The sequence below is a fragment of the Macaca nemestrina genome, chromosome 4 (assembly GCF_043159975.1).
Source record: "Macaca nemestrina isolate mMacNem1 chromosome 4, mMacNem.hap1, whole genome shotgun sequence".
NCBI classification, from domain to species: domain Eukaryota; kingdom Metazoa; phylum Chordata; class Mammalia; order Primates; family Cercopithecidae; genus Macaca; species Macaca nemestrina.
In genome coordinates this window covers 24,235,941-24,257,765 of record NC_092128.1, presented here as the reverse complement: position 1 = coordinate 24,257,765, position 21,825 = coordinate 24,235,941, and the positions used below count along the sequence as shown (strand labels likewise).

Sequence of the window (21,825 nt, the reverse complement as noted above, 5' to 3'; positions counted from 1 at the left end):
GCTACGTTTGCGTCTGCAGAGGTTTCGGCTACGTTTGTTATTGCCCTGTCCCCAGAGGTGGAGTCTACAGAGACAGGCAGGTTTCCTTGAGCTGCTGTGAGCTCCACCCAGTTTGAGCTTCCCAGCAGCTTTGTTTACCTACTTAAGCCTCAGCAATGGCGGGCGCCCCTCCCCCAGCCTCGCTGCTGCCTTGCCGGTAGATCACAGACTGCTGTGCTAGCAATGAGGAAGTCTCCGTGGGTGTGGGACCCTCCCGGCCAGGTGTGGGATATGATCTCCTGGTGTGCCTGTTTGCTTAAAGCGCAGTATTGGGGTGGGAGTTACCCGATTTTCCAGGTGTTGTGTGTCTCAGTTCCCCTGGCTAGGAAAAGGGATTCCCTTCCCCCTTGCGCTTCCCAGGTGAGGCAATGCCTCGCCCTGCTTCAGCTCTCGCTGGTCGGGCTGCAGCAGCTGACCAGCACCGATCGTCCGGCACTCCCCAGTGAGATGAACCCAGTACCTCAGTTGAAAATGCAGAAATCACCGGTCTTCTGTGTCGCTCGCGCTGGGAGTTGGAGACTGGAGCTGTTCCTATTCGGCCATCTTGCCCATTCTCTATGTTTCTCTATTCAAAAAGATCCTCCTGGCTCTGCCTGTAGATAGATCCGTTGATGCCTACAATTTGCAGCTCTGTGTTCCTTGAAGACATCATCCCACAGACTGCAAAGGTTACTCATGTAATTAGCCTGGAGACTTCTAGCAGTTTCCAGGCCTGAGTTCTTATCAGGGTTTGTCTTACAAGAGTTCAAATGGTCTCCTGTATGACTATTTTAAAAATATGGAGGCCAGGCGCGGTGGCTCATGCCTATAATCCCAGCACTTTGGAAGGCCGAGGTGGGTGAATCACGAGATCAAGAGTTCAAGACCAGCCTGGTCAACATGGTAAAACCCTGTCTCTACTAAAAATGCAAAAATCAGCCAGGCATGGTGGTGCATGCCTGTAATCCCAGCTACTGCTGAGGCAGAAGAATTGCTTGAACCCGGGAGGCAGAGGTTGCAGTGAGCAGAGATCATGCCACTGCACTCCAGCCTGGGCGACAAAGCTAGACTCCATCTCAAAAAAAAAAAAAAGGAGTCCAACAAAACTTTCAGAATGGCTGTACAGGAGGATGGCTTGCTCACTCACACAGGTACTGTTGATTCTGCACAAGTATCTATTTGACAATGCAAGGCTCATACCTTGAGTCAAACTTGTAACCAGTTGAGCACAGAGACTCTGTTCAGTATAGCAAACATAGTTTACGTGGGCCCACCCAGAAACTTTCTACAGGTATATTCCACATGCTGAGTGATGCTGGCTGACTCCGACTGTTGTGTGCAACTCTATGCTTCTTTCCTAAAGCCTGTGTGAGAAGATGCAAAGTTAAAGTCAAAACTCCAAGACTTACAGATGGTTAGAACTGCAAATACTTTAGGGACTTTCTTGTTGAACCATCTGATTTTAGAACTGGGATGACTGCCTGTTGACTTTAGTATATTTCATTTATAAATATATAGGCACACACATTTATAACATATATAATCAACCATATTAATCATATTAATAGCAAATGAATGAAAACTTCATATACATTTAAACTTGAAGTGAACTGGTCATTTGGGATATAAGCATGTGAAGTTAGCTCTCCTTTCTTTTAAATATCTGCAGCTCCCATTGGGGTGGGTGTATGTGTGTGTGTGTGTGTTTCCAAGAACATAGCAGTGGAGAAGTTACTAATTGCCACCCATTAGACAGATGGGAATGGTTAAAACGTGGAACAGTTGCCAGCTCCCTGTGGAATTCTGGCTGGCTGTTTCTTTACTCCAAAGTCTGTTTTACTTTGTGAAACAGTTTTATTTTTTAAGTAACATTTACTTTTTATTCCCCAAAGGGATTCTGGGAAGGAGACTCCCCTTATTGCTATTCTCATAGTAACATGTGAGACAACTGCATGTACACAGGGCTTGACAGTCTCTTCCTGGGAACATACACTGCAAATAGCCCAGAGGATCTAGGCAGCCACCTGTCACTCAGTTCAGCACCTACATCCGTACCCTTCCTTCCCAGCCCTAGGCCCCTTTACACTGATGGAAATGATAGTACATGGCAATTCTCCAAATCAAGGTTGTTTAAAAATTCCTACAGTCCACTGATTAGGCATTTATTCCCCTGTGGCTATTTCTAAAGGTAAAAATAACACCTTGGAGAGTTTGTGGATCTTTCTAGTTGGTGTGCTATGACCCCATATAGACTTCAGTCCCAAAATGCATGACCATCACATTTGTAAGTAACTACTCAGAACAAGTTAAACCGAAGAGCAATGCCCTCTAGCAAACTAGAGTCTAGAATATACTAGTAAGAGACCAATCATTCCACAAATATTTATTGAGGCTCTCTTCTGGGCACTGCAGAGTTCATAAGAAAAAAGCAGATCTACCTTTGTCTTCAAAAGTCTCAAAGTGCAAGGTAGAGACTGAAAAGTCACAGGGTGATTGCAATAGAGGAGACTGAGCACAATTACATTGGAAGTTCACTGTGTCGAGGCTAGGAGGGCTCTTAACTCAGACTTGGGCAGTCATAAAGGTTACCTAGAAGAAGGCCAGAGGGGAGCTAGCTGGACACAGATATGGAGGAACAGTGCTCAAGGCAGAGAGAACAGCATGTGTGAAAACCTGAGGACAAGAGGCAGCAAGACACATTCAGGACAATGAAAACCAGTTTAATCTGGCTAGAGTGGAGAGTGAGTGTGTGCACGTGAGTGCGGGGGTAAAGGCAGATTTGGGAGGGATGTCCAAGATGCCCCTGGACAGAGGACTGGGAGCTAAATTATTAAGGGCTGGCCTTTTAAGTTCTTTGTAGATGACTAACCTTTATCCATGAACCATTCATCCATTAATTTACCTACCATGTGCCAGGAACTAGTGCTGGGGATAAAGCAACAAATAAAACAGACAAAGAATGAGCCCTCAAGGAGCTTCCATTCTCACGAAGGGCGGAAGGAAGTCAATGAACAAATAATCAAATTGAATATATAGTAAGTCAAGCGGCAATAAATGCCAAGAAGAGAAATAACTCAGGGCGGGCGATAAGGAATGTGGCACGATGGTTCTCATTTCACATAGGGCAATGAGGTCTCACTGATGTGGTGGCATTCAGCAGAGATCTAAGGAAATGCAGGAAGAAGTTATGAAGATTTGTGCAGGGGAAAGTCTGGGCAGAGGAAAGAGCACGGAGAGCTGGACCACCAGGTGCTCAGTGTGTTGTGGGAACACCCAGAGGCTACTTGGCTGGAGCAAAGGGAGAGAGCACAGAAGCAGTAGGAGATGAAGTCTGAGCAATAGAAGGGCAAGACTGCAGAGGGACTTGTAGGGTTCTATCCTGAGTGTGGTAGGAAATCAAATGTGAGTTTTCAGTAGGGAGGTAGCATAACCCTGCTTGCATAGTTCTAGCTGCAGAAGAATGGATTGAGGGTGGGGTTTGGGGATGGAGTGGCAGAGTAGGCGGGGGAGACCTGCTTATTGCATAAAATCAGATAAGTAATGATGATGACCTAAGCAAGGTAATAGTATTGGAATATGTGACAAATTAGAGGCAGAAGAGAGACAGAAAATTGAAGGATGCTAAAAGGATCCTGTTCCTTGATTCCAAAATATTTTTTATCACAACTTGCACACTGAGTGAAGTTTTTCCTATTATAGTATCTCTCTCGAGTTTCAAGAATTGAAAGATTCTATTTGGGCACATCGTGTTTTTGTTTTTGGTCGGAAAAACATAGAATTTAGAGAGAAAAATAAGAGGATGATATATAAAACAAAACATTTACATAAATTGAAGATGTATGCACATGAAACAATACTTAAAACTTTGGAAGAAGATATGCAATATAGAAAGTGCACAGGAAATAGAATAGGATGGTTGCCTACAGTGGGGAGAAGTAAGATAAGAGGATGTTATAAAAATAATCAAACAAAACCAAACAAAAGAACAAAGTTCCAGAATGCACATTTTTTTCTTCTTTCTTCCTTTTTTAACTTTTGTTTTAGATTTAGAGATATATGTGCAGAATTATTATGTAGGTAAACTGCACATAGGTAGCAAGTATAGTACCCTGTCTTTTCAGACTGATCAAAACAGTAAACCTTGTTGAGCACTAGCAACTCAGTACTGCTTAGTTAGTTGTTCTAGTTTAGAGGAGGTCTCTGAGAGAACAGGTCTCGGGATAGTCAGGCTTTAACAGCGAATGGTGAAAAGGAGAAAGCTAGGCAAATGATGCCCAGAAAGGTGGGTACCATGTGACCAGTCAGAGATAGGTCTTTGGGACGTAAGAAGTGAGAAAAACAGAATTCTGAAAACAAATTTTACCTCCTCCACAGTTCCACCTAAAATTAACTCTGCGTGAAGTTTTATTTTTACTTCTCCCTACCCCCAACCCCCTGCTCCAACCCAGTTTTCCAAATGATATCCTGTTCCGACATTTAAGAAAAAATTTTAGTGTTTTCCTCTCTGCACTCAGTGGAATTTCACCAATTTCTTTGGAATGACAAGTATCAGAAAAAGTTCTGCGGCTGCTGCGGAAACCACTGCTCTATAATCTACTGAGGTTCAAGTTCTCGTAGAAAGAAAATTTGCAGTCGATTAATTTAAAGTTAAAAAAAATAAAACTGGCAGTCAGGAGGTTACTTGGGTTTTATCTCAGTTTTGTGCTGATAACATAGCTAAGTACTTCTTAGTTTACAAAGCATGTTCACATTTCTTAATCTGTTTGATCTTCATATCAACTCTTGTGAGGCAGCTACTTTACAAATGAGAAAACTAAAACTCAGAGAGATTAAATGACTTACCCAAGTTGCTTAACTTGTAATCTGCACTCCTTCTGTGTTAGAACTCTTCCTGTGTCCTGAGGTCAGGTTCTAAACCTGCCTTTGCTTCCTGTAAGTGGGAACATTGTAACATTTGCCAATGAACTTCATGAGGATATAGAAAAGAAAAGTGGTGATAGTATGGGTGGCACAACCCGTTGGATGAAAAGCGCCAATAGAGGTTTACCATTGTTTGTATTATTATTATTATTTTTTAAATATTTGCGATCAGGTCTTTGCAGCTTATAAACCATCTTAAAAGGGTAGTATTTAGCAGGAACAGACCTGGGAACCCCCAAATTGGCTCCCTACCATCAGGCAACCTTGTCTGTGAATTTCCCAAGGGAAGAAATACGTGCAGAGGCCAGTACTGGACGAAGGAGCACCATTGGCTGGAGCCTTGGCCTCCAAATGCAGGGTATCTTCCAACCGATCTTAGTTGGACTACACTTGAATCTTCAGTTGAATCTTGGATCGTATCACTCCATTGAGGAAGAAGTCTGGTCCAAAGCCCACCAGCCAGCAAAATGAAGAGGAAGCAGAAAATAGAAATGGCCAGGCATTCTCCTAAGTGAGTGTAGTCCCAGCTCTCCTTGCCACTCCAGCCTGGTAAAGGGAGCATCTGGCCCTAAATAGATATATTCTGTGGCTCTAGGCTCTAGTGCCTAGATAATGTAGAATGGTCTCTTTGAACTTGGGCAGTCTTGAGCATGGGTTTTCTTCATGGGAGGGGAGGAGTGTTAGAGTTCTGGATTGGGAGAGTTGCTAAAAGCCCTCCTAGCTCAGGGTTCTGTATTAGCCCATTCTCACATTACTATAAAGAAATCCCTGAGACTGTGTCATTTATAAAGAAAAGAGGTTTAATTGGCTCATGGTTCCACAGGCTGTACAGGAAGCATGATGCTGACATCTGCTTGGCTTCTGGGGAGGTTTCAGGAAACTTACAATCCTGGTGGAAGGCAAAGGGGAAGCAGCCGCATCTTACATGGCTGGAGGAGGAGGGAGCCAGAGCAGGGAGATGCCATACACTTTTAAACAAACAGATCTCATGAGCACTCACTCACTATCACGAGAAGAGCACCAAGGGGGAAATCCACACCCATGATCCAATCACCTCCCACCAGGCCCCATCTCCAACACTGGGGATTACAACTGGACATGAGATTTGGGCCAGGACACAGATCCAAATCATATAGGGTTCTGAAAGTAAGGAGAATCCCCGAATTTGGAAATGGGGGATTAAATGGGGAAGTTAAAATTCTCTAAAATTCATTCATCCCATAACATTTTGTGTGATATTATGCCAGAGGCTGGGATACAGAAATAAGTACTTGCTCAGTTGTATCTAGATCTAGATCTAGGACCATATCTCTAACTATCTATACCTCTATCTATCTATCTATCTATCTATCTATCTATCTATCTATCTATCTACTATCTATCATCTATCTATCCATCTGTCTATCATCTATCTATTTATTTGTCTATTTATCTATCTAATCAGTCTCTCAGTCGATCTATCTAGAGTCCCATATTGTAAATAGTCTACTTAAATAAAAACTTCCCAGATTTTAACTATTCAACAAAGTGATTTCGAGATTTAGAGATAGTCTTTCTAAGGAGATAGATTCCTATAAAACACCAGGAAATATTCCACTAAACATAATACATAAACAGGAGATCCATAATTTGAAAGAAGGCAGTGAAAATGCCTGGCAAAGAGAAGGCAAGTGTTTTAGAGCATGAGCAAGAACATATGAGTATTCCTCTGGTATTATTTTAGGGAGAAGAAGTTCTTCGAGCAATGGGGTTTAGTTTTTCAGACAGAGATGTCCCTAAAGAGGGGCAGTTTATCAGCCACCACAGATTGCTGGAGCCATCTATCCAGATTGCCAGTCTCTTGGGCTCTCGGTCAGAACTTTCCTTAACACTTCTTTCTCTGTGTCCTGAGAGGGGCTGTCCACTGGACAGAAGACTCATTATAAATGGCCACCTGATTTTTCCCTCTCAGAATATATTTCCCACTGGCTGGGCATGGTGGCTCACGCCTGTAATCCCAGCACTTTGGGAGGCCAAGGTGTGTAGATCATGAGGTCAGGAGTTCGAGACCAGCCTGGTCAACATGGTGAAACCCTGTCTCTACTAAAAATACAAAAATTAGCTGGGTATGGTGGCAGGCGCCTGTAATCCCAGCTACTTAGGAGGCTGAGGCACCAGAATTGTTGGAACCTGTGGGGCAGAGGTTGCAGTTAGCTGAGATCGTGCCACTGCACTCCAGCTTGAGTGACAGGGCGAGACTCCATCTCAAAAAAAAAAAAAATATATATATATATATATTTCCCACTTTAACTTAGCTAATTGGCACTCTAGTTTCTAAATCGACCCTTAGCCACACTTAGGTGTTTGTTATTATTATGGCTATTACTTCTCTACCTTCCAGAAGATACATGTAACAAAGTGTCCCCAAAGTCCATACAAGGGTAGTTCTGTGTGTGGTATGCCTGGCATTCCTGGGCATGTGGGAGGACTGTATCATTAGCTCCCCTTTCCAGACACCTGCACCTCTTAATTAGGGTAGCAACAAACAACCAGACTCCAGGGCTCCTGGCCTGGACCCAAATCCACACTCACCATTCCCCAGGCACCAACTTGCATTCTCAGATTCGGTTCTAGGTTTGTGTACAAGTTGAGTATAAATAATTTTATCAAGGTATCTTCATATTTTGTTTGCATTTTTAAATTCTGGCTCAGAAAGGGAGTAGAGAAAGGAGAAAAAAAGAGAAATATAGGTAGGGATGATATATGGCTGATGATTTTATGATATAGACTAGGTTTTTAAAAATTCTGTTTGCCTCGTTCACCACAATGGCACTAGGACTTAGTAGAGTAACACATAACAGTCACTCAAGAAATATTTGTCAATTATTCATTGATTAATTAGTTATTCATTAGCTATCATTCAACTATTAATTAATTAGTTGTTAATCTAGTTAGGGAAACAAGATGGATATACATAAATACAATCAAATCAAATCAAGTCAGTAAATGATAAAGAGAAAATGAGAGTCTGACCTCACTTCTTGGATTACAAGTTGTCTGAGAAAGGGTGTGAGCTGGGTGCTGGGATTTTGGAGGCTGCTTTCATGTGGGTCTGGAGCCAGAGTGGGCAAATGTGAAGCAGGAGAAGCACCAAGACTGAAGTCACTGAGGCAGGAGGTGCACTACACGATGTGGAGCTGGTGCCAAGGAGATCAGAGTGGGAGAGAGAAGTTTGTGCAGGGAATTGTAGGAAAGGCAAGCAGAGGGACGATTATCGATTCCCCTAAAATGCTCAGCCAAGCCTCAACTTTATTGTACTGGTAGTAAGATGATATTGAAGGTGTCTGAGCAAGTGCATTAATTCTCAATGAAAACAAAGTTCAGGCAGGGCACGATGGCTCACGCCTCTGATCCCAGCACTTTGGGTGGCCAACGTGGGCAGATCACGAGGTCTGGAGTTTGAGAGCAGCCTGGCCAACATGGTGAAACCCCGTCTCTACTAAAAATACAAAAATTAGCTGGGTGTGGTGGCGCATGCCTGCCATCCCAGTTATTTTAGGCAGGATAATTGGTTAAACCCGGGGACAGAGGTTGCAGTGAGCTGAGATTATGCCACTATACTCCAGCCTGGACGACAGAGCAAGACTCCGTCTCGGAAAAGAAAGAAAAGTTCAGGGTAGAAATATGCATTTTATTTGTTATCACAAGAGCTAATTGTTAACAACATGAGAACAAATGAGATTGTTTTAAAAACCCTAGTAAGGTAGGAATGACCTCTTCCTTCTTGGTTGCCTGACATAACCCCCACTGCACAGAATTTTTGTGGGAAACCTGCCCCGCTCTACTGCACTTACGCGATTCCATGTACATCTGCCAGCAAAAGGCAAGCCCCTTTTACGAGAAGGGCAGGTATAGTGTCTTATGCAGTATCAATGTATTCCCAGGTGATATCGTTTGAATATTTGTCCCCACTCAAATCTCATGTTGAATTGTAATCTGAAGTATTGGAGGTAGGGCCTGGTAGGAGGTGATTGGATCATAGGGATGGATTTCTCATGAATGGTTTAGCACCATCTTGTTGGTGCTATCTTCAAAGGTGATTGGATCGTGGGGATGGATTTCTCATGAATGAGTTAGCATCATCTTCTTGGTGCTGCCCTGAAAGGTGATTGGATCATGGGGATGGATTTCTCATGAATGATTTAGCACCATCTTCTTGGTGCTGTCCTCAGGATAGTGAGTGAGTTCTCACAATATCTGGCTGTTTAAAAGTGTATGGAACCTCTCTCTCTCTCTCTCTCTCTAGCTAGTTCCTATTTTCGCCATGTGAAGCACCTACTCCTGCTTTGCCTTCCACCATGATTGAAAGCTTCCTGAAGCTTCACCAGAAGCTGGGCAGGTGCCAGTACCATGCTTCCTACAAAGCCTGCAGAACCATGAGCCCCTTAAACCTCTTTTCTTTTCTTTCTTTTTTTCATCTTTTCTTTTTTTTTTTTTTTTTTGAGAGGGAGTCTCACTCCGTCACTGGAGTGCAGTAGCACTATCTTGGCTCACTGCAACCTCCGCCTCCTGGGTTCAACCGATTCTCCACCTCAGCCTCCCATGTAGCTGGGACTACAGGCCACCACACCCAGCTAATTCTTGTACTTTTAGTAGAGATGTAGTTTTACCATGTTGGCCAGGCTAGTCTCAAACTCCTGACCTCAGGTGATCCACCCACCTCAGCCTCCCAAAGTGCTGGGAGTCATGAACCACCGCACCCAGCCTCCTCTTTTCTTTATAAATTGCCCAGTCTCAGGTATTTTTAGCAATGTTAGAATGGCCTAATACATCAGGACTGAGAAAAGTTTTGGTGCAGAGAAGCGACTTCATAAATGCTTATTGGGTGTGAGTAAATGAGCAGTTAGTTCGCAAAGCAACTTCATACGCATTTTATTTCGTTTAATTCTTACTTCTGCCCTGTGAAGTAGGTATTTGTTTCCAGGAGAGAGATCAGGCCTGAACCTGGGAGGATGCCCATATTTAGGGAAAAGAAAGCACAAGTAGAAAACACCAAGAGGCCAGAGAGATAGGATGATAGGCTAGACACTGGTGTCAGGAGCCACCAAAGACAAAGAGAGAAGCAAGAGGAGTTAGGGAGCGTGGCAGGCAGACAGGGAGGGAGGAAGGGAAGCTGGAGACAAAATGGCTGTGGATCAAGAGGTGAGGTCATGGATGAAGAACGGGGAGGAGCTGCTTCATAAACTAATCATTTGGAGAAATTTGACACTAAGAGGAAAGAGAAGAGTGGAGCTAAAAGAAACAAGAGTCAGTCAAAGGTATTTTCACCCCAACTCTTGGACATGTTTATAGACAGACAGGAGGGAGCAACAGAGAGACCAAAGAGCACGAAGCAGCGTGAGGTGAGATGAAGCTAAATGGCCCAGTGAGGGTTCAGAAAGGGGCGAGACCGTGAAGCTGCAAAGGTATTTCAGTTCTCCTTCGTGCACTCTCTCTCTCTCTCTGTCCCTGTGTGTGTGTGTGCATGCACGTGTGTGACATAGATCCATCAAACCTCCAGCAGAGCTTGATCAGTGGTTAGACGCATCTATATCACACAGTCAGTTTGCTTAATCCAAACAGCCATTTCTCCCCAGTTATCACCAGAGTCAGCAATCTCTTTAAAAATATTTTTCCGATCTTAAAAATAGTCTATCCCCCAAGAGAAAACTCTAGCTTCTTCCCTCTCAGATGACAGTCAGTTAGGCCAAAGCTACAGAACCTCACCCAAAATAGATCAAATATTTTAAATGTTTTCTTATTTGCACCCCTTACAAGTATGCCTGCAATGCAAAGCCAATTGTAAGATTGGCTTTTTATTTTTTTTTTCTGAAATGAGTGAAGGGCGTGTTTTCTGGTTAGGAGGGGAGGCCAGGCCTCACCAAATAGTCTTGGTTGGATTTCAGACAGGCTTCCTTGAGCATGAACGGGAAGAGGAAACGTGCACGGCTTGGTAAGCACATGCAGACGTGCAGAGCCAAATGGTCTCTCTCAGGACTTGCCATCCTGGAGTCCATCTCCTGTGCCTGTCAGAGCTTCCTCATTAGAACAGCAGTTCTCTAGAGGCACACACCGTGTCTCTGATTATATCAAAGTGACAGTGACAAGATTATAACAGGGACAGAACCTAACACTAAGCCTTGCAGGTAACAGATGCTCAGATGTTGAGTGAATAAATGAATGAATGAACAAATAACAGCTGAGAAAAATCTAGCCACAGTTTTGCATGGCTCAGATACTGGGAGACTGGAGAAGTTTCTGGAAACTGGAATCTTTCTCTAAGGTTAGAGCAAATCCAACAGCAATGAATATGGGTGGACTGGGAAGGGTGGAACATGGAGACATCCAGTCATCCTCTATAACTCAAGAAATAAGGAGACAGAGGCTTCCTATAGGGAGGCTGAGGGGATGGCCAGTCCTGTTCCATGGAAGTGAGAAGCAGTACCATTTATCTCAGGAGCTCCTTCATCCACACTGGGTCTTCTCTGATCATGCCCTCTTTCATTTTGTCAGGTCGTCAGCCTTATCCCGGACCATCAGTGCCTTTCTTCTTCCACCCGCTGCTCCAGGAGACTGGCCCTATCAAAGTGGGTCAGTGCAGGCTCTCATTTCATCTGCACCCTACTCATAAAGCAGGTGGCACTTAGCGCTGAGCAGGTGCTAAGCAGGCTGTGGCTTAAGTTATTACTCCTTAAAGAGTGACTATTGATGTTATGGTGTCAAAGCCTTTGTACAAATGTGTGACTAAGCTGAGGACCTCACAGTCAGGGCAGGTTCATTCTCCTGCTAGTTGGGCTGGCCCCAAGTGAGCTGCTGTGTTGGCCTGAGGACAAAGAAGCACAGTGGCTTTTCCTGATGTCACAGGAACATCCGAGAAGTAATCTAGAGGACCAGATTACCAGTGCTCTTCGGGGAGAATGTCTCATTTATATTGCAATTTTGTTAAAAAAACAAAACAACAAAAAGCTTAAGAATAATATAACAAACACCTGTGTACATGCTCTGCAGTGTTAACAGATGTATTTTTTTTCATAATTGCTTAAGATCCTCTTTTATACATTGCTGATACATTTTAAATTTCTTAATTTCAAGACCAGTACCATTCCCCTCTCTCCCTCCTTATGGCCAACAACTATCTTAAATTTGATGTTTATCTTAAATTTATCTTAAACTATCTAGTCCATTCTCATATGCATTCTTAAATGATACATACAAATGGAATAATTTCAATTGCAACCTGCTTCTTTTTTCCCACCCAATATGCTTTTGAGTTTCAGGTACATTTAGGTCATTCGTTTTAGCTATTAGGTATAATACCCCATCCAATACCATATATAATATGGCATTAGCTATTATATATTTTTTATAATTATACATATATTTATATAATTAGGTATTTAGCTATTATGTTATAGATCATGGTTTCTGTAGCCTCTCCCCTGACAGCTGCTGTTGGAGCATTTTTAATGATGTTTTTAGTGCTGCAGACAATGCTTGAATGAGCTTCCTTTGACATATCTCTTGGCTTAAGAGTGTGAGGGCATCCCAAGAGGATATACCTAGAAATGGGATTACAGAATATAGATGTGCGTACTGAAAGTCACTAGATATTGTCAAATCACTCAACAAAGTGAATGCACCAATCTACTTTCTTATCCAAAATGTATAATAATTTGTTTCTGTACCTCATCAACAACATTTAGTTTTGCATGATTAAACTTTTTTTCTTTACCAATCTGGTTATCATTGTTTTAACTTGCATTTTTTGATTACTAATGAAGTTGAACATCATTTCAAGGCTTTTGACCTTTGCAGTGTTCTCCTACGTGGACTGTTTATCCTATGCCTATTTTTTATTGAGTTTTCTCTTACTCCCTCTCTCTCTCTCTCTCTGTGTGTGTATGTGTGTGTGTGTGTGTGTGTGTGTGTGTGTGTGTGTGTGTATCAGTTGATTTGTGGGCATTCCCTGATAGTCTACATTTTTTTTTTTTAAGATGGAGTCTTGCTCTGCTGCCCAGACTGGAGTGTAGAGTGCAGTGGTGTGATCTTGGCTCACTGCAACCTCCGCCTCCCGGGTTCAAGCAATTCTCCTGCCTCAACCTCCTGAGTAGCTGGGATTATAGGCATGCGCCAACATGCCTGCTAATGTTTGTGTTTTTAGTAGAGATAGCGTTTCACCATGTTGGCCAGGCTGGTCTCGAACTCCTGACCTCAGGTGATCTGCCTGCCTCAGCCTCCCAAAGTACTGGGATTGCAGGTGTGAGCCACCATACCCGGCCGATAGTCTAGATTCTAATTCTTTGTTTTAAACATTGAAAATTTTCTCTTGGCTTGTCTTTTCCCTTTGTATATGGTGGCTTTTTTTGAACAGAATTTTTTACATCTTGATGTAACCAAGTTTTTTTCTTTAGTTTAATTCTTACTTAATATTTATAAATATTAGTTAACTTTTTCTTTGTAAAAAGAAAAAATGCTCTCAAACCTCAGTGGCTTACAATAGCAAACATTTGTTTCTTGCTCCCGTCACATGAGGCCTGGAAAATAGCAGCTCTGCTGGTGTTGGCTGGACTCACCGGCCCAGCCCAGCTCCATGTGTCTTCTTATTCTAGAAACCAAACTGCAGAGCAGCCACTGTCTGGGGAGGATTCGTTTCCTGTGCTGCTGTTACAAATTACCACAAACCGGGTGACTTAGAACAATACACATTTCTTTTCTCACAGTTCTGGAGGCCAGGAGTACAAAATCAAGGTGTCAACAGGGTCGTTGGCTTTTTCTGGGGCCCTGAGGGAGACTAGACCCCGCGCCTCCCTCCTAGCATCTGGGGGTCACTGGCAAGCCTCAGCACTCCTTGGCTTGTAGGTGTGTCGCTTCCATCCCTGCCTCTGCAGTCACCCACTCCGCTCCTCCGTGTCTTGTGTATCTCAAATCTCCCTGTCTTTTTCTTATAAGGTCACTTGTGGTTGGGTTTCAGGCCCACCTGGAAAATCCAGTATGATTTCGTGTTGAGATCCTTCATTATATATCAAAGATCCTATTTGCAAATAAGGTCCTATATGTTTGGATGCACATATTGTTGGGGGGACACTGCTCAACCCACTGCATGGGGTATGCTGTTATCATGGCAAAGGGCAGGTGCTCAAGGCAAAAGTAAACATGTGACACCTCTTTAAGCCTCCGGCATGGACAGGCACGCCATCACCTCTGGCCACATTGCACTGCTCAAGGTAAACCATATGGTCAAGTCCACCTACTTAGAGTGCTGCAAGGAATTCCATTAAAAGAGGAAGTGAATTGGGTAACAATAACCCAATCTATCACAAGTTACATTGTTTGAAAAGTTAAATAATACTATATGACTTTTAACAAAAGCAGGAGTCCTCCACACCACTCCTTCCTTCAACTGCTTCTTCCCCTAAGCAATGGCTCTCAGCTCCTTCTCAGCCTCCTTTATCTGGGCTATAAATGTTGGGGTGTTAGCTCCCACATCTCTGCTCTTTTCTGTCTGCACTCCCTCAGGTAACTCACTCCTGGTTTTAAATCCTATCTAAAAACTGAGGATTCGCAAATGTGCATCCCAAGACTCGATCCCTTTTCTGAACACCGGATTTGCATATGATGCTCCCTCCCCTCACTCACACTGGATGCCTGGTGGTCATCGTAACATGCCTGAAATGTGTCTAATATGATTTCCACCCCTCCCTGCAAATGTCCATCTCCCTCAGAGGTGCCCATTCTATTCACTAGCACTCCCATTCACTCCGTTATTCAGACCATAACCAGAGACACTCTTGATTCCTCTCTTTTTCTCACAGCCCTCATCTAAGCCATCAGTGAATCTCCAAGTCTTAGAATTCAAAGGCTCTCTCAGCTCCCAACAGCACCTCTCGCCTTGGAGGGGGCAATCACCTCCTGTTTCCGCCTCTGACAATCTTGCCCCTGTTCTAGATAAGGTAGCAACAGTGATTTTTTTTTCTTTCCTGGCTCAAAATCTTCCAGTGAGCTTCCATCTTAGAACAAGCCCCATAGTCCTTACCATAGCTAGAAGCCTCTGGATGATGGATCTGGCCATTGGCTCTCCCTCCTCCCCAAGTCTCCTGGGCTCATTGCTATTTCTTTAATATGCATTTGCTGTCCTGCCTCCTGGAAGACTTTTCCTTCATGTAGTCTCACGGCTTGTTCTTTCACTTTATTCACGTCTCTGTTGAAAACCTTCTTCAGAAAAGACTTCCCTGTTTCTCTCTATTCCTTTCCTCCTTCTTATTTTTTTATAGCACTTACCACTGCCTGACATTATATATTCATGTATTAGCTAATGTGTTTATCTGCCTCCCTCCATCAAAATGTGTCTTGTTCACAACATCTAGAACAGGCCCTGGCATGTGGTAGAAACTCAGTAAATATTTGTTCAGTGAGTGAATCAAAGAATAAATGAACAAATTTTTTTTTTTTTTTTTTTGAGATAGGGTCTCACTCAGTCACTCAGGCTGGAGTGCAGTGGTGCAAACATGACTCACTGTAGCTTTGACCTCCCAGGCTCAGGTGATCCTCCCACCTCACCTACCAAGTAGCTGGGAATACAGGCGTGCACCACCACGCCTGGCTAATTTTTTATATTTTTTGTAGAGATGGGGTTTCAGCATGTTTTCCAGGCTGGCCTCAAACTCCTGCCTCAGCCTCCCAAAATACTGGGATTATAGGAGCAAGCCACCGTGCCCAGACTTACTGTTCTTTTAGGCATTTATTTCCATGAGCCTAAACGACATACTAATTCTGCTATTTATTACATCTTCAGTAGTAGACACTATCTATGATTTCTTGCCGAACAAAATGAAGGTTTGGCTCTCTTCCCCATCATCCTACTAACATGGTCTTGGCTGCTATCCTCTGAATCTAATGACATCATCTTTATTTTGGTAAAAATCAATGTGCAATACTTACATTCTTATAACTGTGGTAAATTTTTCTTACAGTTGAACTATATGGTATCCAATGATTACTTTTCCTTTCTTATACAAATGGTTTGTTTTTAAAATTATAATGACCTCAATCTTCCATTTACTTATTTTCTATGTACTTATTGCAAGTGCTTTTGCCAAGAATATATTGAATAATCTATCTACCTCACTTTTCCTTAAAACATTCCTCCTGGCATCCACTGCTTCAATATCTAATGGTTGCTTTCTTAACGAGCCATACAGCTATTGTCCTGGGATTTTCTTTTACCATCATGGGACCCTTTCACCTCTATCCTGGGTTTGCATTCTCTATTTCCTGATTTTTGTCCTCCTCCTTGGCTTCTAATTTTCACTCCAAAGTATTATTCCCCCTTTGGGTGAAGCATGTAACCTTGGAACGTGATAATTTCAGAATGAAATATGTTTTTATTAATTGTATTTGCCCATTGGGCCCTTTGGATCTGGAAACTTGTGTCCTTTAGTTTTCAGAAGTCTTATTTTATTATCTCGTTTGAGAATTTTCTTCTTACTATTTTTTTGTGTCCTCTTTTTTATGTACACTCAGGTGTAATTATGTACTGTTTTTATCTTTTATCTTTTCTATTCCAGCTTGCCTTTTTCTTCATTTTTCTGTAAGATTTTTCTGAACTTTTTTTTTTAAGACAAGATTTACCTCTGTTGCCCAAGCTGGGGTGCATGGCACAATCATGGCTCACTGCGGCCTCCACCTCCTGGGCTTAAGCTATCCTCCTACCTCAGCCTCCCTAGGGCTGGAACTACAGGCATGTGCCACTATGCTTAGCTAATTTTTGTATTTTTCACAGAGACAGGGTTTCGCCCTGTTGCCCAGGCTGGTCTTGAACTCCTAGGCTCCTTCTTCTCAGCCTCTCAAAGGGCTGGGATTACAGGCATGAACCACCATGCCCAGTTGATTTTTCTAAACCTTATCTTGCATTTCTTGAGTGGAATTTTTGTAAATTTCTGCCATCATACTTTTCATATACAAGTGTTCTTTTCTTTTCACTGAAAGTGCCTTTTAAAAGCATGATTTTCTTGTTTCATGGATACAATATCTTCTCTTATCTCACTAAGAACTGTAATTGTAGTTTTCTCCAAGTTTTCTTCCATTTCCTACCCAACCTTTCTTGTGTGTGTGTGTGTGTGTGTGTGTGTGTGTGTGTGTGTTTCTGTTTGTTATAATCTCTCTTTCCTCTTTCCTTAATGTGATGCTCATATTTAAGAGTGAGGTAGGCTGGGTGCGGTGGCTCACGCCTGTAACCCAGCACTTTGGGAGACCCAGGCAGGTAGATCACGAGGTCAGGAGATTGAGACCAGCCTGGCCAACATGGGGAAAACCTGTCTCTACTAAAAAATACAAAAATTAGCCGGGCGTGGTCGTGGTTTACTGTAATCCCAGCTACTCGGGAGGCTGAGGCAGGAGAATTGGTTGAACCCAGGAGACGGAGGTTGCAGTGAGCTGACATGGTGCCACTGCACTCCAGCCTGGGTGACAGAGTGAGACTCTCTCAAAAAAAAAAAAAAAAAAAAGAATGAGGTCCTAAGTAGCCAATTGGAAGTTGCTGCAAATGGGTTACTAAAGGGCACTGGACAATGTCTCTCAAATATCTGTGAGTTTAGGTCTTTTTTCCATGAGCATGCCAGTTTCTCTGGAATGGAATCCTTCAATTTCCTGTCTGTGGGATACAAACCTGATTGTTGGTGTCCTGGGAGCCCTGCAGGGTGAGGCGATTGGAGATGTTCAGTGTTCAACGAGTTGGCTTTCATTTAAACATTTATTTTCAGCATTCAGCCTCTTCCCTGTTCACTGCTTCACCTGGTTCCTCTGAGTCCAGCACTTCAAAGAAGAATCAGAATAAACTTCCAGTTTTCTGTATGGTTGAGAGAGAGATGCTCACCTGGTTGTGTGGGGTAGAGGACGCTATCTGGACTTCTAACTATTCCTTACCCAGACTTTCAACAAATCTGTTTTCTGCTCCAACGTCTGTCCTCAGAGGTTCCCAGGGCTTCTACATCCCGAATTTTTCCTCATTCTGAGGCTTGAATCAGCGTCTTTCTTGCCAGCACCCTAATTCACAGGACCAGATTTCAGTTTCTCAGCTCTGTTGAGTCAATTTCCAGCCATCAGTCCACTTTCCATAGTCCAAAATTTGGCTGACATCTGGACTCACACTGATACCTTTCAGGTACTCTTTGTCTTGTAGGATTTATTTATGATTTTTTATTTCTTTACTGTCATTCTGGAGAGGTTTGGGGAAGCAGAAATAAATGAATGTTCTTATTTGATCTGCCGTGTTTAACCATATCCTCAAATTTATCAGTCTTTTCATTTGTTAATTATGTTTTTTATGTTATATAACCTATGATAAAAAATTCACCTTCAATTTTTTTCTAATCATTTCTAAGTTTGTTTTTTATGTAACCTAGTTTATCGTAGTGTGTAGTAGAAACTTTGAATCTAAATTTTCTGTTTCCACAAAATTGATTGTAACCCTTACCATTAATAGAGTAATCCACCCTTTTCTTCCTTATTTGTAATACCTCCTCTATTATTAAAAAAAACTCATATATGCTTGGGTCTATTTCTAGGCTCTCTGCTTTATTCTATTGATCTACTTGTTTAGTCTTGTATGAATAGCATTTATCTTAATTAGAATTTCTCTATAAAAAACCTCTTTGCCTATTTTTAGGTCTTTACTTTTAAAATATTTACTATTGTTTTGTCAAGTTATACAACGTATGTCATTTGGAGATTTTAATCAGAATAATGAATGCATGGATTACTTCAAAGAGAATGTATATCTTTACAACTTCCAGGTTTTCCACTCATGAAGATGATATATTTCACCATTTGGTCAGGTTTTTCATGCCCTTAACTCAAGTTTTATAACTTTCTTGCACATATTTTATTACATTTATTCCCAGGTAATGAACACTTTTTGTTATTATGAATAGCATATTTTTCCATTATATTTAAAAATTAGAGATAGCTGATTACAGAAACTCTAGGTTTTTGCATCTTGACCTTAGTTCCAACAATCTTGCTAAGCTCTTCTATTACTTCCAATATATTTGTAGATCCTCTCGAATTCTCTACACAGATAATCATATAGCAGATAAAGACATTTATTTCTCTTTCTAATCCCAGTGGCTATTTTTTTCTATTTGTTTGTTTGGTTAGGTATCTAGCACATTTTTTTAGTTGTAGAAGAGATAGTAGTTACTTTATATACTTCCCATTATAATCAATGAGAATGCTTTTAACATTTTATCATTAAGCATGACGTTTGCTATAGACTTCTGGTAAATGCCTCTCGTTATGTTTAAAAAGATTCTGTTTCTAGTTTTCCTAGAGATTTTTTTTCTAAAGTGATTACTAAGTTTACCAAGTATCATTCACCTATTAAGACAATCTTTCTCTTTTCTTTTTTCTACTTCTCTTATTTATTTTATTTTACTTTTAAACTGCTAATGTTGTACATTATATCAGTGGATTTTCAGATTTTAAACCATCTCCGGATTGGTCTTATCTATTTTTTCCACACTGTTGTATTCAATTACTGATTTTTTCATCTGCATTCATAAGTGCACTTAATCCAAATTCTCTATTATATTGGGTACTTTTGTGTCCAATTTTGATATCAAGATTCTACCAGTCTGCTTTTATCATTTGATAAACCTGGGTGTTGGCAAAGGTTTTATTTGACTGAAAGAATCTGGCAAGGGGTGTTCTGCTGCCTTTTAAAATTTTCAAATCTTCTTTTCTATTGAATAAAGTAGACATTTTAAGCTGGAAGGAGGTATATTTTTCATGACTAAATGAAGTAACTAATTTTGAATTAAAAAATGGCCTGTTTTTACTTTTCCCAAGTTGACATGCAAGCAAAATATAATTTCTTGCTACTGATTTACATGATAGCAAACCCTCAGTTGTAACTAAAAAAATACAAAGAATTGTCCAGATATTTTCAAATGTCTTATTAGATGTATTACGGTTTGATTAGGTAGATCTAGCCTATGACAGACAAGCGGTCCTGTATCTGGGATGATCCAATTGGGAAATATATTTCACAGAATTTTCCTATATAAAAAATCTCATGTATTTTTAGGGCTGTTTACAAATGACCTCTGGAAAAAGTAAACACTATGAAAGTAAAGTTTCCCATGGCAGAGATTCAGCAACATGTATCTTTTTTTTTTTCTTTTTATTCCCCTTCCTTTCTTTTTAAATTCTTGATTGTTTAAAAAAAAGTAGAAGGCAAAGAAAGAAGAATTTTTCAATATCATGGTATACACTACATGAAATTTGTTAAATTTTTCTTCAAACTGTATAGTTCCTCCATGATAAGTGTATTTCAAATACATAAAATAGGTTGTGTGGTCACTCATCCACTATACCCTATATATGAGATATCCAGAATTTATCTAGGGAAACATACTATTTTTTTAATCAAAAGACATAACCCAAAAATACTAAGCCATTTATCTTCTAAAAACCATGCAAAATGCAGGTCCCTGCTGTGTTTCCTGTTGATAATATTTTCCCCATTTGTAGCACAACTTTTCTTTCCTCTGGGAAGCTGGTATTTATTTTATTCATAGATTGCAAAATTATACCCTGATGCTGTTCCACCAAAGGGCATTATTTATACAAGCAGGGAGAGTGTGGTTTAGGATATAATCAGCAGCAGTAATGGAAAATAGCACTTTCAAATAGGCCTCACTGAGTTATGGAGGATACCACCTGGAGACCATGCACCCGGAACTTCTCTGGACACAGGTCGTATCTTTGCACAGACATCATTGATTTTGCTGTTTTCTGAACTCCCTGATGTTGCCCTACAATATGTTCAAGCCCAGCAGTTTACCAGACTATGTAGTATTCTATCTTTCCTCCCTGTCTAGATATGGGATGTCCCCATCAACAAAACTGGCTGTGTTCCGAAAATTTATTTCTAAATCATTTATCTGGGATCAGAAGACATTTTCCCACAGGAACAATTTTATAAACAGTGATGTTCCACAAATGCCTGCTTGTGCCACAGTGTACCTGAAATGCAACATTGACTGTACGATTCCTACCAACCATTATTTATTCTTTTCTCTGGGAACGTGCATTCCTAGTTCTATGTTGGGATGCCTGAGGCTTATCTCTCCCTCTGCCTGGGAGTCTCGGCTATAGCTTTTTTGGGCTGTGCAGTAGTAGCAGTCAGGAAGAGGCGAGGGAAGCAACCTTCCCAAGAAAGAGATGAGTGTACAGAGTTGATATGGACGCCTCTGGGTAACTCGTTAATTCTGGAAGGCTGAAGAAGGAAACCTACAGTGTGAATTAGTTACTTCCCAACTGTTCTAAAAGAGGCACAAAGGGCGGGGACATTTTTGTAAACAGAGATCATTTCTAAGTCACATCTTCATAAATAGGGAAAGGCATATAGTAAAACCTCACATTTTTAAAGACCAACCTCTGGACTTGTAATTAACCAGGAAAAATACTGTGAAACTTCTTGGTTAGTGATGAAACAGTCTCCAAACATACAACAATGAGACATAGATCTTGCACCTATACCCAGGCCTGACAAACAGTAAGTGCTCCAAAAAAGGGATTTTCACTTTTAATTAAGTACTAATTGAGTGAATTCTATATTGAAAAGGACAAGACTATGTGTGGGCCAGTTACCTTCATTCTCTTTAGCATCTCCTAGTTCTGATCCTCTTACAGCACACGTCCTACCAATGCAGGGTTGGTGAGAGCACTTTCAAGAAGCCACCTGAACATTATGTCACCTCTGCGGGATATATGCATCTGTCTACCCCAGCCCAAAGCAGGTGGTGCATCTCTTCGTGCCCTCTCTGATGTGCATCAATTTCTAGGAATTTCTAGTACTATCTCCACATT

General features: G+C 41.5%; 1 protein-coding gene and 1 long non-coding RNA gene across 3 annotated transcripts in view; one reads left to right on the top strand and one right to left on the bottom strand.

Moving 5' to 3' along the window:
- Positions 1-21,825, top strand: part of LOC105471446 (caldesmon 1) — a 236,598-nt gene that overhangs the window by 17,581 nt on the left and 197,192 nt on the right. Inside the window, exon 1 of one of the 2 annotated variants that reach the window (XR_011621948.1) lies at positions 18,092-18,115. The exons of the other annotated variant lie outside the window; for it this stretch is intronic. The gene's annotated coding sequence lies outside the window, so the exon portion shown is untranslated. Of the gene's footprint in view, positions 1-18,091; positions 18,116-21,825 lie in introns of those variants that run through there. 2 annotated transcript variants of the gene reach the window in all.
- Positions 1,142-21,719, bottom strand: LOC112424847 (uncharacterized). Its single transcript, XR_003015791.2, has 3 exons — positions 21,607-21,719; positions 4,861-4,948; positions 1,142-1,382 (listed from the first exon to the last, which is right to left on the bottom strand). It is a non-coding gene; the product is annotated as an uncharacterized lncRNA (long non-coding RNA).